This window comes from Equus caballus, chromosome 20 (genome assembly GCF_041296265.1).
Source record: "Equus caballus isolate H_3958 breed thoroughbred chromosome 20, TB-T2T, whole genome shotgun sequence".
NCBI lineage: Eukaryota > Metazoa > Chordata > Mammalia > Perissodactyla > Equidae > Equus > Equus caballus.
In genome coordinates, this window is record NC_091703.1 from 31,547,541 (window position 1) to 31,564,226 (window position 16,686).

General features: G+C 39.6%; 1 long non-coding RNA gene across 1 annotated transcript; it reads right to left on the bottom strand.

Annotated features, from left to right (window-relative positions):
* Nucleotides 1–9,983: 9,983 nt before the first annotated feature.
* Nucleotides 9,984–16,027, bottom strand: LOC138919606 (uncharacterized). The gene is made up of 2 exons (XR_011429919.1): nt 11,237–16,027; nt 9,984–10,583 (listed from the first exon to the last, which is right to left on the bottom strand). It is a non-coding gene; the product is annotated as an uncharacterized lncRNA (long non-coding RNA).
* Between the last annotated feature and the right edge of the window lie 659 nt (nt 16,028–16,686).

Below are 16,686 nucleotides of genomic sequence, written 5' to 3' on the forward strand. Positions count from 1 at the left end.
CCAAGAACCAAAGATGAGGACTGGGAGCTGCCTGGAGGAAAAGCAGAGGAAAACAATCCATTTGGTGGCGCCGCTGGAGTCTGAGGTTATCTGTGTTGCAGTGTTTGGGGGGTAAAACTATCCTTGATCTCTTTTAGAGGATCAGCGCAATCTACATTGGTCTCACTGCTTTTGTAAGCACTGCTGATTTCTGGGAATGTGAGAGTTTTGAGTCCTGTCCACTACTGCACAGGAGGCAAAAAGAGAGCCCACGAAAGAATGGCCAGGCTGCTGGATTACACAAGGAGCAGTCACACACTCAGGGTGCCCCAGAGAAGCAGAGGGGTGATTGTAAGGACCGAGGTGGGATCTGTAAGAGGAATCCCTCCACAGCCTAAGAGCGGTGATTACATTGGGCCGGATGTGATGGGAACTGCAGCCGGGGCAGATGCCTTGTTTCTGGTCCACTTGCTTTGCTCTGCATGTAGGGCCCATTTCTCTGTGCACGGGCAGGCTGCTGGCTTTCCTTGTGTCCTTTATGTTCCCCATCCCTTCAGTGCTTTCATTTTTTCAGACTCCAGTGTAGAGAGTTGGCTCAATCATACTCCTCAGTTCTTGGTACATAATCATCGCCAGTCCATGCCAGTTCTTCTTGTTTGGTTTGTATTTTCTCCTTTATCTCTAATTCTCAGTCTCATTCTCCTCACCCCCATAGGCAGCTACTATCTAATGTTTTTTACGTGTCCTTGGATACAGAAGAATCCTTGAATATATAAATAGTACAGTACTATATCTGTTTCTTACTTTTTTAAACCCAGTACCGTGGTTTTAAGATCTAGTCGTGTTGCTGTATATATATCTAGTTTATGGCTTCTAATTGCTGGATAGTATTCAATAGTACACATTCTCCGCATTTTACTGTACTTTCTTTTGGCAAAGAACATCTAGGTTACCTCATCTGCCTATGACAATAAGCAACACTGTGAAGAACAGCCTCATACTTTTCCCTTATGAACCTGGGTAAGAGGCTGTCTAAGATACATCCCGGGAGTGGATGGCTGGAATTTGCACAGTTTCCATTAGTACCACCAAATTGCTCCCCAGAATGGCTATATCCACTTACATTTCCACCATAGGGGCAGGGAGGTTCCTGCTCCCTCACCACCCACCCCAGCAATAGATACAATCAAACTTGCTAATTTCTGGAAATCTGATGACTATAAAGTGATAGCTCACTGTTGTTTTATTTTTGTCTTTTTCTGACTACCAGTGAGGTTGTGCATCTTCTGTAATTTTCTATCGACATCTTTTGCCCATTTTTCAATTTCCTATCTTTGTTTCATTGACTTCCAGGAATTTCTTGCATATTCTAAATGTTACTCTCTTGATCACTTTTGACTTGAAATTATCACTCATTTATTAATCATTATTAAATAATCACCATTATTAAATAATGGTGTTATTTGTTAGATAGAAGTCTTAAATTTTGGTAATAAATTTTTCACTGTGGTTTATGTTTTTAAGATCTTTTTCACCACCACAAGATCATATATATATGATTTTATATCATATATAAATATGTGATATGTGTTTATATATATATTTCCACTCGTTTTATAAGTTTACTGTTCATATTAATATCTTTAGTTTACCTGGTGTGAAGAAGACAATCAACTTTATTTTTCTGCGTACACTGAACCAGTTTTTCCAACTCCATCTACTTAAATAATCCATCTTATTCCCAATGATTGGTGGTGCCACTTCTAATATACCAATTTCCCATGATTACAGGTTTGTCTTTCCCTGAACCAGTGTATCCTGCTTTTCTGTTGCTACGACTTTGTCGTATACCCTGATGTCTAATAGGGCTACTCCCTCCTCTTTGATTCTTTTTCAAATTTTTTTTTTTTTTAGGAAGATTAGCCCTGAGCTAAAATCTGCTGCCAATCCTCCTCTTTTTGCTGAGTAAGACTGGCCCTGAGCTAACATCCATGCCCATCTTCCTCTACTTTATGTGTGGGACGCCTACCACAGCATGGCTTACCAAGCGGTGCCGTGTCCGCACCCGGGATCCGAACCTGTGAACCCTGGGCCGCTGAAGCAGAATGTGCACACTTAACCACTGCACCAATGGGCCAGCCCTAATTCTTTTTCAAATTGATCTTAGCTATTTATAGACCTTTATGCTTTCACACAAATTTAGAAGCAATTTTTCAGCTTCTTTAAAATAAATCCTCATGCCCTTTTAATTGAAATTGAATGAAATTTTATTGAATCTGGGGAGGATTGGGGGAAATTAATTTGGAAAAAACTGACATTGTCATCCTATCCAGAAACATGTTATCTCTCTGGCTGTTTAGATCTAGTTTTATGTCCTTTAATGGGATTTTGAAATTTTCCTCCACAGAACAATTTGGCAATATCTGGTAACATGCCTATCCTTTGATTCAGTAATTCTCCCTTTAGAGAAATGTTCACACACACATACAATGAAACACATTCAAAATAGTTCAGTACAGTATAGTTTAAATTTTAGAATGGATAATAAATTTTAGTATATTCATATAGTATACTACTATACAACAGTTAAAATGAATGAATTGCAGCTGCATGTACCTGTTGCATACATTTCAAAAACACACTGTTGAATAATGAAAAATACAAGTTAAAAAAATATATATTGTTCTATTTTTAAAAGTTTGGAAACACACAAAACAATTCTATATATTGTTTATGGAAACTTATTTTTGTGGTAATTCCATAAAAAGAAGCGAGGGACTGTTGAACTGTAAATTCAGCCATAGTGGTTACTTCTGGTTAGGAAGGTAGGAGGGAAATGTGATTGCAAAAGTGGTACCCAGAGGGTATCAACTATACTTTTAATGTTTTATTTTCTAGGGAAAAACTAAATCATATTTGCCAAAAGATAACTGTTTGATGGGGTTGAGTGGTGGGTATACAATTGTTCATTAGGTTACTTAGAGCCCTTATCTGTAGATCTGAAATACTTTATAAGAAAAAACAAAACTAGATCTTCATAAAGTTTGTACGTTTGGGTGAAGCTATGATATAATTCTTGCATTTCTTTTATGAAAAATTCTTCTTTTAAATTATAATTATAGTTGGTTGTTGCATGTATAGAGGAGCCATATTGATTTTTATGTTAATCTTGTATTCATCAATTTTCCACACTCATTAAATCTAATAGTTTTTTTATTTGTAGGGTTCCCTGTGTAGAAAACATTATTTTATCATCTGGAAATAAGACTTTTGACTCTTCTCTTCTAATCCATGTACCTCTTACTACTTTTTCTCATCCTGTTTTGTGGGCCAGGACTTTCAACACTATGCTGAACAGTGCTGTGACAGAGGGCATCCTTAGTCTGTTACTAACATGGAAATAAGTTCACTAAGATTTCTTGGTTAAATATAATCACTATTGTGGATTTTTGGTAAAGAAGCTTTATTAAATTAAAAAGTACTTCTCTAGTTCTACTTTTCTTAAGAGTTTTTCAAATAAAACCTAGGTTTTAAACTTTATCAAATAGTCTTTTTTTCATGTTTCAACATAGTCATTGTGATTTTTTCTCTATTCATCCACAGATGTGGTCAATCCACTGTCAGATCTTCTGATATTAAACTGCCTTTGCCTTTCTGAGATAAACTTTACATGACAATGACGTATCGTTTCTTACCAGTTCACAGTTCGAGTGTTGCATGATTATACATGAATTCTGCAACTTACTCAGGACCTTCTTGGCTGCGCTGCCAATATCTGCACCAGTGCTTCTCAAACTTTAGTGTTTAAAAGTCACCTGAAAGTCTTGTTAGAATGCAGATTCTGACTCAGGAGGTATAGGGAAGAGCTGAGATTTTGCATCTCTAAGACGCTCTCAGGTGATGCCCATGTGCTGAGCCCGGACCACACTTTGAGTAAGGCTCTGTATCACAACCCTCACCCTTCTGCTCCTACTGTAGAGCTTCAAACTCCAAATTCCTGAGAAAGGCTTTGATTGGTGCAGTACTGATTTTTGTTCCAGTCTGCCAGTGACTAGCCAGTGTGTGTGTGGATTACCCTTGATAAGATAGCTACCTCAGGGCCAACTCACTGAGGCCAACATACCTCGCACAGTTCATGGCCCTTTGGCTTGGTTATTGAGAGTTCAAACTTTAGCTCTGCCAGAGGCAAGTTACTTAATGCCTCTGAGTATTAGTCTCCTCATGTGAAAGAGATCAAAATACCTGTTCTGTAAGATTGTTAAGAAGCTTAAATGGGTTAATATATGTAATGGGCTTGGCACAGTGCTGGGCATTTAGTGAACTGTTAATGTTAGTGTTGTCCAGGGTAATGGAGTTGGGGCAAGTTCTCTGAGAATGAGACCCTGGCAGGAGGCTCAGTGATTGATGTCTAACATAACCCGTCTGCAGAGTCAAAATTAAACTGGTGTGGGGGCTGGCCCTTTGGCCGAGTGGTTGGGTTTATGCACTCCACTTCGGTGGCCCAGGGCAGCACTGGTTTGGATCCTGGGTGCGGAGCTAGCACCACTCATCAAGCCATGCTGAGGCGGTGTCCCACATGGCAGAACTGGAAGGACTCACCTCTAGAATGTACAACTATGTACTGGGGGGCTTTGGGGAGAAGAAGAGAAAAAAAAAAGATTGGCAACAGATGTCAGCTCAGGGCCAATCTTAAAAAAAAAGAATTAGACTGGTGTGAATCACTTAAATGTGCACCAAACAGGACCTATTTAGGAGCAGGCAAAGCCTCACTTGTCCATTCTTTTTCTCATGTATGATAGAGAAGTCTGTGGTCAAAGTAAAAAACTTGGGATAAGTCCAGTCCAGGACTCTTGGACAAAGATAACCATACGTGAGCAAAAGTGAGGCCATCTGGTTTTGCTAAATGCCCCCAGCCCCTCCTCTGTGTGACGACTCGCTGCTCTGCACATAATTAAAAAAGTTAACATACTCTCCTGATTTATGGCCTCTGCTTACATGTGTACTTGCCAATACCTTGATAAATTAGAACTTCGTTTTATGAATTTCTCTCCAGGAACGGGCTGACCACAGGTGGGAAATACACCTATAACATACGCATCACAGCTGACAGAAGAATAGAACAATGTGATGCCTGGAGCCCATTATGCCTGGAGACCAACATCCCTGGACCCCCTCCTCATTGCCCATTGTCCCTATATAAATGCCTCAAGATTCTGTAAACCTTGAAGATGTGTTTTTGAGACATTAATCACCTGTCTTCCAATTAGCTGGCTAATCTAATTAAACTTGCTTTCTCCATCTCTAACTCATGATTAATTGGCTCAGATCGCAGCGAGCAGAGTGAGCCCACTGCTCAGTATCATAACCAAAGTGGCAGGACTCAGGACCACAGATGAAGGAAGGAGTGGAGCCGGGGGTGGCCGCTGCATCTCTCCTGCATCTCTAGGGCTGGGTGTCCCTGAATTTAAAGAGAAGTGCAGCTTTATTGCCTGGGGGTCAGAGCAGGGAGTTAAAAAAGGAAACATTCAAATCCAAAGAGAAACAAAAAATTAAACTAACGAGAATTACTGTGTATATTACCTTTAATTTGGGACAATGGGACCATCACAGTCAATATTATCTTTGTAAATTCCTTCCCTCCCACCCCCCCATTAGAAAGACACAAGAGCTAATTATCTTCATCATGACAATAAAGCCATTGCCACCAGTATCATCCCCTCACAGAAGTCTCTTTGTATAGAGATTCTGAGACTGGTGAGTGGCCCTAAGAACCATGCAGAAGTAACAGTGAATGCAAACAAGTCAGCCCTGGGGATGTGAAGGCCTCCCACTCTGGGCTTGGCTCAGCCAACGACTTTGACCTTGGGAAACTCATCTCATCTGCCTGGGGCCTCTTCATATAGGATCTCTTCTAACTAGGAGACCTTGTGACTTAACTCCTGTCCTCATGGGGCTGTCCATCTAAGAGAGTGAAGAGTGAATGCTGCTTCTACTCTCTAAGTATCGCCTTGTTTCTGGGGACTGGGGGCCAATTTCATATACTTTCTTCTAGGTCTCTCGGGAAGCAACGACCTCATACCTTTGTACTCAGTGAAAACCATGGGCTCCAGAAAAAGGAAGACGCTGATTCAAATTCTGACTCATGTTTTAGTTGTGTGATCTTAGGGAGGTTTGCTTAATCTCCCTGAGCTTCTAGACACCTGGTCTGAAAAGTGGGAACAAGCACCCACCCTAGGATTGTTATAAGGAGTAAATGAGACAATACGTGTAAAAGTGCTGGGCACAGGACCTGGCACAGTGTGAGCATCAAGGATGATGCTGATGATGCTAGAATCTTGGAGCTGGGAAGAGCCTCAAGGGATGATCAGACTCAGGCTCTCTCTTTAGAAAGACATCTGAGGATGTCCATTTTATAGATAAGGCAACAAAAACACAGAAAATTTAAGTAATGAGAAAATGGATATTTCCTCCAATAAATGAGACCTAGAGGGGGAAAGGCAATCTCTTTTTTTCAGGAAGGTCAAGAGTTATCAGGTACTGTGTCTTCCTCGAAGGTCTCATTCTCTCATGGTAGAGCATGCACCAGGGTCACATCAGCTTCCTTGTTGTGCCAGCTTCTGACGCAAATTCATAGAGCACTGCAGATTTGCTACAGGAATTTTTGAAATTTTTATCTTGACTTAAATTTAAGGCTGATGAGCATAGCTCATCCTGAGCCTCACCATATTGTAAGCTAACTACCGTGTTAAAAACAACAATAGTATGTTTCTGTTGGTGGCATGACGGGTTAAGTGCTTGGCCAGAATTTGTTTTCGCAGTTTCACAAGAAAACAGATGAGTACACTGGCACGCTTGAGGAATTTTGTTTTTACTTTGTAAATTCAGAGAGGCTGTGAGAGTCGAGGCTGCGGTGGCTGGAGCGTGACACCTCCTTTGCTCCAGACTCCAGGCCTCAGGGAATAGGTTTAACATCCTTGAAAGGTCAGCAGATGAAGCCTTGGACCAACAACGGGCAGGGAGTCACAACTGAGACGAGCATAAAACCAAGTCCCTGTGAGGGACAGTTTGACAAAGGATAAATTGGGGGGAAACCACCTGGTGGCACAGGAAAGGGAAGGGGAGCTTTTCCTGGGAATCCTTCTGAGAAACAGAGGCCCTGGCCTAGTGCATGGATAGTGTTTTGGTTTGTGGGGAAGGAACTCCCAAGCCAAAAAATAAAGATAAAATTGGTATTGGACAGCTACTATTCCTGGGCTGCTCAGAATGCCCTCAGAAAGCCCCGCTGAAGATGAGCTCAAAGCAAGTTATTAAAACCACGTGAAGAAAGAACTCCCCTCCCCCATCAGAAGACACAAACTGGAGGGGTACAACCCCAAGAACGTCAGCTACAGAACAAGCTAAGAGAGACTAAAAATGGGTATTTTAAAATTATTAAAGGACTAAAATGAAAGAAAAGAACATGAAAATCTGGTGTGAAGAACCAAGTAGAACTTCTAGACATAAAAATATGATGAATGAAAATAAAGTCTTATTGACTTGATTAAACAATAGATTAAATGTAGATACAGAGAGAATTTATGAACTCTGAGGAAATGAACCAAAATGCAGCTCAGAGAAACAAGGAGAGGGAAAATAGGAGAAAAGTTAAGAGATTTGGAGAATGGAAGGTGAAGATCCAAAATCTGACTTTTATGAGTTCTAGGTGGAAAGAAGAGAGAAAATTGGGAGAAATAATATTTTAAGAGACACTGACTGAATTTTCCAGAACTAATAAGAGGTACCTTGCATAGATTCAAGAAACACAAGACCTGAACATGATAAATAATGATGAATCTACCCCTAGACACAGAAATTGAACAAAATAGAGATGAAGAGGAAAATCTGAAAAGCCAGAGGGAGAAGATGATTACCTCCCAAGGAATAATTCAACTGCCCATAGACTTCTCACCAGCAACAACGGAGAGCAGTGAAACAGTCCTTCAAACTTCTAAAAACATTACCGTTCAACTAAATTTCCATTCTCAGCTAAACTACAGCTCCAGAATGAGGATGAAATGAAATTCACAGAGAAAAAAAGGGAGTTTATCACAAATTGAGAGATCTACTAACATTTCTGTCTCAGGAAGAGGGAAATTAAATCCAGAAGGAAGCAGGGGGATTCAAGAAGCAGCCATAAGCAAAGAAACTGGTAAGCATGTGAGCAAATATAAACCATTCACTCTGTTTTGTTGTTAGTGCTGTCAAGTTGATTCTGACTCCTAGTGCCTGTGTGGACAGCAGAGCGGAACCCTGTCCGGTATTTTTGTGCCATCCTCTCACCTTCCTGTACTATATCAGACAATGTTCCACTGCTATTCCTAGAGATTTCATGGCCAATTTTTTCAGAAGTGGGTGGCTAGGTCCTTCTTCCTAGTCTGCCTTGGTCTGGAAGCGCCACTGAAACCTGTCCACCACGGGAGACTCTGCTGGCATCTGAAAAACAGGTGGCATAACTTTCAGCACCACAGCAACAGGCAGTCGCCATGTTTGACAACCGACAGATGACAGACGGGTGGTATGGTTCCTTGACCAGGAAACAAATCAGGGCCATGGCAGTGAAAGCACAGACTCTTAACCACTAGACAACCAGGGCTGGCTATTAACTCTACAGAACAACAGTAATAGTGACTAATTGGAGGCATATTAAGACAAGGTGCACACAAGATTGTTTCAGATAGGTTAAACATAAAAATTTGAAGGAAAAACTGTAAAACTTTCAGAAAATAATACAGGAGAATAGCTTCATGATCTTGGGACAAGGAAAGATTTCTTAAGACCGGAAAAAAAAAAAAAGCCACTCACCACAAAGATATAGATGGATAAATTCTCCAGCATTCAAGTTCAGAACTTCTGATTAGAAGACACCAAAAAGAGAGTGAAAAGACAAGTCACAAACTGGGGAAAGATACTGGCAATATAAGTAACTGACAATAGACTAGAACCCAGAATATACAAAGAACTGCAGATCAACATGTAAGAGACAACCTGAAAGAAAAATGAATGAAAGACTTGAGCTGGCACCACTGAGAGGTGGTGCCACCTGTATAAAGTCACCCTGTATAAAGATGGCCAAACTCTCCTTGGCGACCAGGGACATGTAAATGATAACCATAGCGAGAATCTATTCCTATGAACCAGACTGGCAGAAATTTACAAGACTGACATTACCACGAATGAAGCACAATGAGAGAGTTCATACACCCCCAATGGGAGTGTGAATTGGTACAAATGTTTTCAAAAGCAGTTTGGCGTTATCTGGTAAAGCTGAAAACACACCACGCTACATATGACCCACAATTTCACCCCTGTGTATATTCTGGAGAAACTCTTGCACATGCATATGAGGAGAAATACAGAAATATTCCTAGCAGCACTGTTCTAACAGCGAAAAACGAAACAACACAAACATGGAACAAAGCTATGAATAATAATATCACATAGATAAAGAGGTGCTTCAAATTAAAGCATTCCAAAGTCTTGTATTGTTCGGGAGCATGGACGGACACTGGCAAACTTTATATTTTGTCAATTCAAGTATGCATGTAAAATGTTATGGGTAAACCAAAAGAGTATATGTAAATTCCGGGCCAGGAGAGGAGAAACAATGGAATAAAGAAAGTTTAATCAAGCCAACAAAGAATAGAAAAAAGAAAACGAAAAGAAGTGTAGAAAAAGAATGATAAATAGAAATCATAAAATAATATAATAGAAATTAATTGATCTATCAATAATTACAATAAACATAAGAAGAATAACTCATATTTGCCAAAAGACAGGCTCCTAGACTGGGAAAAATAATCCAGCTATGCTGTTTACAAAAGAACTAATAAAACAATGGCACTGAAAGATTAAAAACGATATAGCAGTTAGCGATAAAGGGAAAGTTGATGTAACTATGTCAATATCTGAGAAAATAAACTTTAATGCAAGAAGTATTATTAGGTTATAGAAAAAGGGGCACTACATTCTGGTTAAAAGGAACAATTTATCTGGAAACTGTAACAGTTCTAAGCTCTAATACATTTAACATTTAACATCGTTAGAATTACAAAAAGAACGTGGTAAATCAACAATCATAGTAGCAGATTTTTAAACATATTTCTCTCACTCATTGACACTTAAAGACAAAATATTCAGAAGGATATAGAACATTTGAACCATAAAATAACATTCTTCTAATAACGATATAGCATATTTAAGTAACAAAATAAAGTTCACCTAATGGGCATACATACAGCCTTGAACTTAAGAGCAATGCAGTCTTTTGAGTGCTCACATGTAAAACATGTAAAAAAAGGGACCAAGACTCAGGTGCAAAAGCAAAAGATCAATATCACTGTCAAAGCAAAACATTACATGCCCCACATTCTATTTGTTTAACATTTTCTTCTTCCATGGGTAAGTTTTTGCGCTTCTCATCCTGCTCTTTCCTCCTGCTGTTAACTAGTAGAATTCTTGTGCTGAGTCTTGGGAATGTTGGCTCTCCTACATCCTAATTTCAGCTGCTGGCAACAGGAATATCAGACACGGGGTGATGCTGTCTCCTGCTGGTTCTGATGAGGTGTCTATCGGAGGGCATCAACAAGAACATCAGATTTCTGGGTACAGAGTTTTGTGGCAACTCATACCTATAACCACCCTGTTCTGTTTTCTGTCATAAAACTGTTCTTACAAATGTTCTTTCAAGATTTCTGAACTCCAGGTGTTATGGCTATGCTCTGCAGAATCCAGTAAAACTTTTAGTTTCTAAAGTGTCTCCTTTGTTAAATGATATTCTTGCTTGATAATAATTGTTCTGGTAATGTTTGAGTAAACATGTTTTCTAAAGGTATAAATGGTTACAAGATTTATTTATTAGTCAGAGAGATTTGAAAACTATCTCTCTCTCTCCATGCAGCAAAGTCATGACCGACAGAGCTCTATTCTTAAAACAATGTGGCTGATTGATTTTCATCTTGTCAATTATGCAGACAATGATCTCTGATCACAATGTAACAAAATTAAAAATCAAAAAACAGAGATAATTTTTAAAGCCTATACATTTACAAAACTTTGAAAACACACTTTTGAATTATTCCTGGATCAAAGCTGAAATCATAATGAAAATTTTAAAATATTAGAGCTGAAAGACAATGAAAATATCCAAAGTGTTTGGTGCAGCTAAGCAGTTTTATTAGTTAGCTATTGCTGCATAATAACAAATCATCTTAAAACTTACCAGCTTAAGTTAACAAACATTTATTATCTCAGAGTGTCTGTGGGTCAGGAATCTCAGAGCAACTTAGCTGAGTGGTTCTGGCTCAAGGTCTCTCACGAGGTGCATTCAAGATGTCAGCTGGAGCTGCAGTTATCTGAAGCTGGACCATCCAATTCCAAGCTCACACACCATCACTTCCACAGCGGTCTATTTATTGGCAATGAGTCCCTAAGTCCATAGCCAAGGGGAAAGGAATTAAGCTCTACCATTCAAAGAGAAAAGTATCAAAGAATTTTGTGGACATAACTTTAAATCCAGTACAGTATTACTTACATGAAAATGTATAGTTTTAGATGTATATATTAGAGAAAAAAGAAATAGTGAAATTAAACTAAGTGTCTAACTCAGTAAGTTAAAAAAAAAAAAAAAAAGAGTAAGCCTAAAGAAAGTAAGAGGAAGGAGTGAGATGAGATAAAAAATAAATGAAATAGGGGTCAGCCCGGGGGTGCAGCGGTTAAGTTCACACATTTCAGCGGCCCGGGTTGCCGGTTCAGATGCCGGGTGCAGACATGGCACTGCTTGGCAAGCCATGCTGTGGTAGGCATCCTACATATAAAGTAGAAGAAGATAGGCATGCATGTTAGCTCAGGGCCAGCGTTCCTCAGCAAGAAGAGGAGGATTGGTGGCAGATGTTAGCTCAGGGCTAATCTTCCTCAAATAAATAAATAAACAAATAAAATAGAAATGAAAGACATAAAAATGTTCAACAACACTGAAAGCTTGTTCTTTGAAAGAACCACTATAATAGCAAATCTTCAGCAAGATTGATCAAGAAAAAAGAAAAATTACAAATAAATAATATTAGAAATGGAAAATAGACAACTGTGAAGAATTGTGCAGAACTTTACATTGATAACTTTGAAAAGAGAGACATAATGGACAATCTTATATAAAATATAACTTGCCGAAGCTGACTCATGAATAGAAAACATGAATAGATCTACAACCATTTATTAAATTAAATTAGAAATTAGAATTTTAAGTCCTCCTTCCACCTCCCTCCCAATAAAAATAAACACCAGGTCCACTTGGGTTTTACAGGCAAGTTTTATCAAACTTTCAAAAAAAAAAAAGATAATTCCCACCACAAAGTATTACAGAAAAAAGACAGAATGCTTCCCAAATAATTTTATGAACCTAATGTAAACTTGATAGTAAAACTAGATGTAGATAATGGAAATCTGTAGGTCAATTTTACCTAGGAACACAGATTTAAAAATCCTAAATAAATAAAATTAATAAACAGAATTGAGCAAAAAAGAATTAAATGGTAGAGTTTACCCCTGGAATATAAAACTGGTTTAACATAAAAAACTCATCAATGTCATTCATTAATAGATTAAAGAAGAAAAATATAATCATTTCAATAGAAGTAGAAAAACACTTGATATAATTCACTACCCATTCTTAATGAAAATGTTTAATAAACTAGGAATCGAATTTTATTACCTTATAAAAAATATACTACAAAATCATATATCCAACACTGAATTTAACATACTTAATAATTCTAACTAAAAAACAGAAGCATCTTTGAAAATCAGGAACAAGACAAAATGCTGTCATTTCTTCTATTTAACCCTGCACTGGAGGTCTTAGATAATTAATAAAAGAGAAATAAATAAATAGTATAAATATGGAGATGAAAGAAACAAATCTATCACAATTTCTGTCATCATTTCAACATTCAATCTGCTTTTATTTAAAACTGCTGTTGACAAAAATAATCCATAACCAATTTATAAATGAAAATTTGGGTGAGTTTATTCTGAGCTAAAATGTGGGGACCATGGTCCAGGGCCTTTCTTCCCAAAGGAAGAAAGGGCACCAAAGAAGTAGGGTGTACAGAGTGGTTATATACCTCCAAAGAGGCTGTTTCACATATGATTGAAATGTCCCTTTTACAATAGTCGTGAGACTGCTCTGTCGGCACAGTGATTGATGGACACAGCAGGTAGGTCTGCTGTCTCCGTGGACACAGCAGGGTGGCAGGTCTGTTGTCTTGAGCTGGGTGGTCACAGGTGAGCTCAGCAATCAGTTCGTAGCCTAAGGAAAAATGCTTATCCTTATGGAAATGCCAATGTGGGGGAAGTCTCACCTTTATCTTAAGGGCATTTGTTCTTGCCGTAGTAAATGTTTAAAGCAGATATACAATGCATGCTCAACGGCCATGGTCAGGCTCTTTTGGAAAAACAAAGTCAGGCTGAATTAGGTTTACACCAAATGGCTTCCTCATGCACTCCAATATATACTATTGCTTGCCATTTCTATTTGTCACTGCTCATGACTCCTCCAGGAAGATTCTTCTGGAACCTCCAATCTCTCCTCGCCATCCAAGTCCATGAACTAGGTGTAGGATGGGCACTAGCTCATCGTCTCCACAAGCCAAGCACCAGCTCCAAGCTGATTCTCCACTCCATTCTCTTTATCACATGCCTGAGAAGACAGCCTGAATAATCACCATCTTATCTGCTCAATTACCATCAAGGGCCTTGACTTTAATGCAAATACCACAAGTCAGGCGTTAAGGACCTTCTCTCTTCCTGCCTCCTAAAAATACGCGCATCACAATCCAGTCCCCTAGTTCCACCAACAGCCTCACCCCGGCAGTGTCCCATTTTCCCACGTCCTTCCACTCCCTCCATCATCCGCAGCCAAAACTTGGTTTGCTGTCACCATCACTACTCAAAAGAAGTAATTAAGGACAGTTAATGGAGGGACTATTTACAAAGACGTGTGTAGGGTTAAGGCAGTCCTGGAATCTTGAGAGTTGTAGCTCCAACAGAAGCTGTGGCCTCAGGTAGACGACAGCAGCATCAGTCAGCCCATGGGCCCAGGAGGGGAAGGGGAACAAACACTGACCTCTCTCTGTTCCCACTCTCATCTCCTGCAGGGGCCACCTATTGGCTAAACCCAATTAGAAGTCAGAGGCAAGAGAGCCTGGTTGATGCAAAGAGGTCATCTTTGCCGGGCACAGAGAGGGTGGAGAAAGAACAGAAAGCATCGGGTGAGGCAAGCAAACAATATCTACCACTTCCCACAGCCCAATTATTAGCACTCATCTTTTTCAGCTAAAGTTTTCGAACAAGTTGTAGCTGCTCTTTCCACTCCATCTTCTATTCTCTCCATTTTGCCAAATCCACTGGCTACTTCCTTGTTCTTATCTCCATGACCTCTCAGTAGCATTTGACACAGTTGACCACTCCCTCCTTTAAACATCTTCTCTTGAGTTTCAGCCCCCTACTTTATTGGGCTTCTTTCTACCTAACTGGCCACTGGTTATTATTTTTTTGCCAGCTCCTCCTCTGCCTGGCCTATAGATGTTGGAGTACCCCAATGATCAGTATGGGTCTCATTTTAGTTTTATCTTTACACTCACCCCATGGCACCTGTATATTTTTTACTCCCAAATCTGTAGCTCCAGCCCTGACTCTTGGAACCCATTACCTGCTTGACTTCTCCATTTAGATGTCCAATAGACATCTCAAACTTAACACAGGCAAAACAGAAGTCTTGACTTCTACCGCCTCTGCTTCCAAACCTACTCCCCAGTCATCCTTAACTTTCATCTTTATCTCCTTGATCGAACCCAAAATCCAGGAGTTGTCAATGATTTCCCTTCTTACGATCACCTCCAATCCATTCAGTCTAATTAGCAAGTCCTGTTGACGCTATCCTCAAAACCCACCCCAAATGTGCTCATCTCTCCATCTCTCCCATCACCCTAATCCAAACCACTGTCATCTCTCACCTGATTTACCGCAGAAGCCATCTCTCTAGACTCTCTACTTCCTTTCGCTCCCTGCAATCATTCTCTAAACAGAGATCTTCTAAAAAATTAATCATACTTTTACTGTCTATTGCATTTATTTTCTGATATACTATATATTTGTATTTCCTATGCTTATTTTTAATGTCTTCTTCTCCCTTCTAGAATGTAAGCTCCTTGAGGAAAGGGACATTTTAAAAAACTGATGCGGGGCCGGCCCGGTGGCTCAATGGTTAAGTGTGCATGTTTCTCTTCTGCAGCCGGTTTGCCGGTTCGGATCCCGGGTGCGAACATGGCACTGCTTGGCACGCCATGCTGTGGTAGGCGTCCCACATATAAAGTAGAGGAAGATGGGCATGGATGTTAGCGCAGGGCCAGCCTTCCTCAGCAAAAAGAGGAGGATTGGCAGCAGATTTTAGCTCAGGGCTAACCTTCCTCAAAAAAACAAAAACAAACAAAACCCTGATGCATCCCAAAGTGCCAAGAACAGTGCCTGGCAAATAACAGGTGCTCAATATTTGCTTATTAAATTAAATCGTTACTCCTCTGCTTATATTGCTTCAGTAGCTTCCCAATGCACTGAGAAAAAAATTCAAACTCTAGCATGGTCCACGAGGCCAAGATTCGTCTCTGCTCACCTCCCTACCACTCTCCCTGCTCTCCCATAACCACACTTTAGACAGTCTTTCTTTCCCGATTGTCCTTGCCTGATGACTTTGCCCTTTTCTCTGGCTGGTGTGATCTTAGACTTTCCTTCTCATCATTCAGATATCAGCTTTAACGCCACCTTCTCTGAGAAATTCTTTCTAATCATCTATTATAAACTCAACTCCAGATCACCATCCATCACAGTCCTATTTTAGTTCTTTGCATGGTGCTAATTACTATTTTATTTTAGTTCATTGCCTATCACTCTTCATTAGAATATAAACTCTATGAGTGCAGGGACTTTGTTTACCTTATCACTGCTGTAAACTAGAAATATTCTGGCACATCGCAGGTACAAAACAAATGAATTCAGGAGACATACGAAGGTTGAAGATAACAGACTTGAGAGCACAGCAAAAATGGAGAAAAATCATCAAGAAATAATTCAATATTTTCCCAGAATTGAAAGGTTTTGAATTTCTAGAGTGACAGGGCCGACTGAGTTAATTAGCACAACGGGGAAAAAAAACTCATACAAAGGCATATCAAGAAATTTAAGAGTAAAGACACAGGTAAGAACCTATAAGCTTCCAGAAAGAAAACACAGGCCATATACAAAGGTTCAGGAATCACAGTGTCACAGGAATTCTCAACAACAACAGTGGAAGCTAGAAGGCAATGGAGCAATCAATGTCTTTGAAATTCTGAAGGGAAATTATTTCCAGCCAAGAAACCTATACTTACTGAATCTATCGAGTAAGTGTGAAGGTAGGAGATATTTCCAGACATTTAAGATTTCAAAACTTCCATGTACCATTTCTCAGGAAGCTACTGGATGATGTTTCACCCAAATGAAGTAAATTAAGGAGAGGGAAAATACAGGACAAAGAAATAGGAGAATCAACCCAGGATTCTCAGCATGATGGTGAAGGGAGATCCAGGAAGCTGTGCACAGGTGAGGAAGCAACTATTCCAGCCCGAAGGTCAGGAGGCT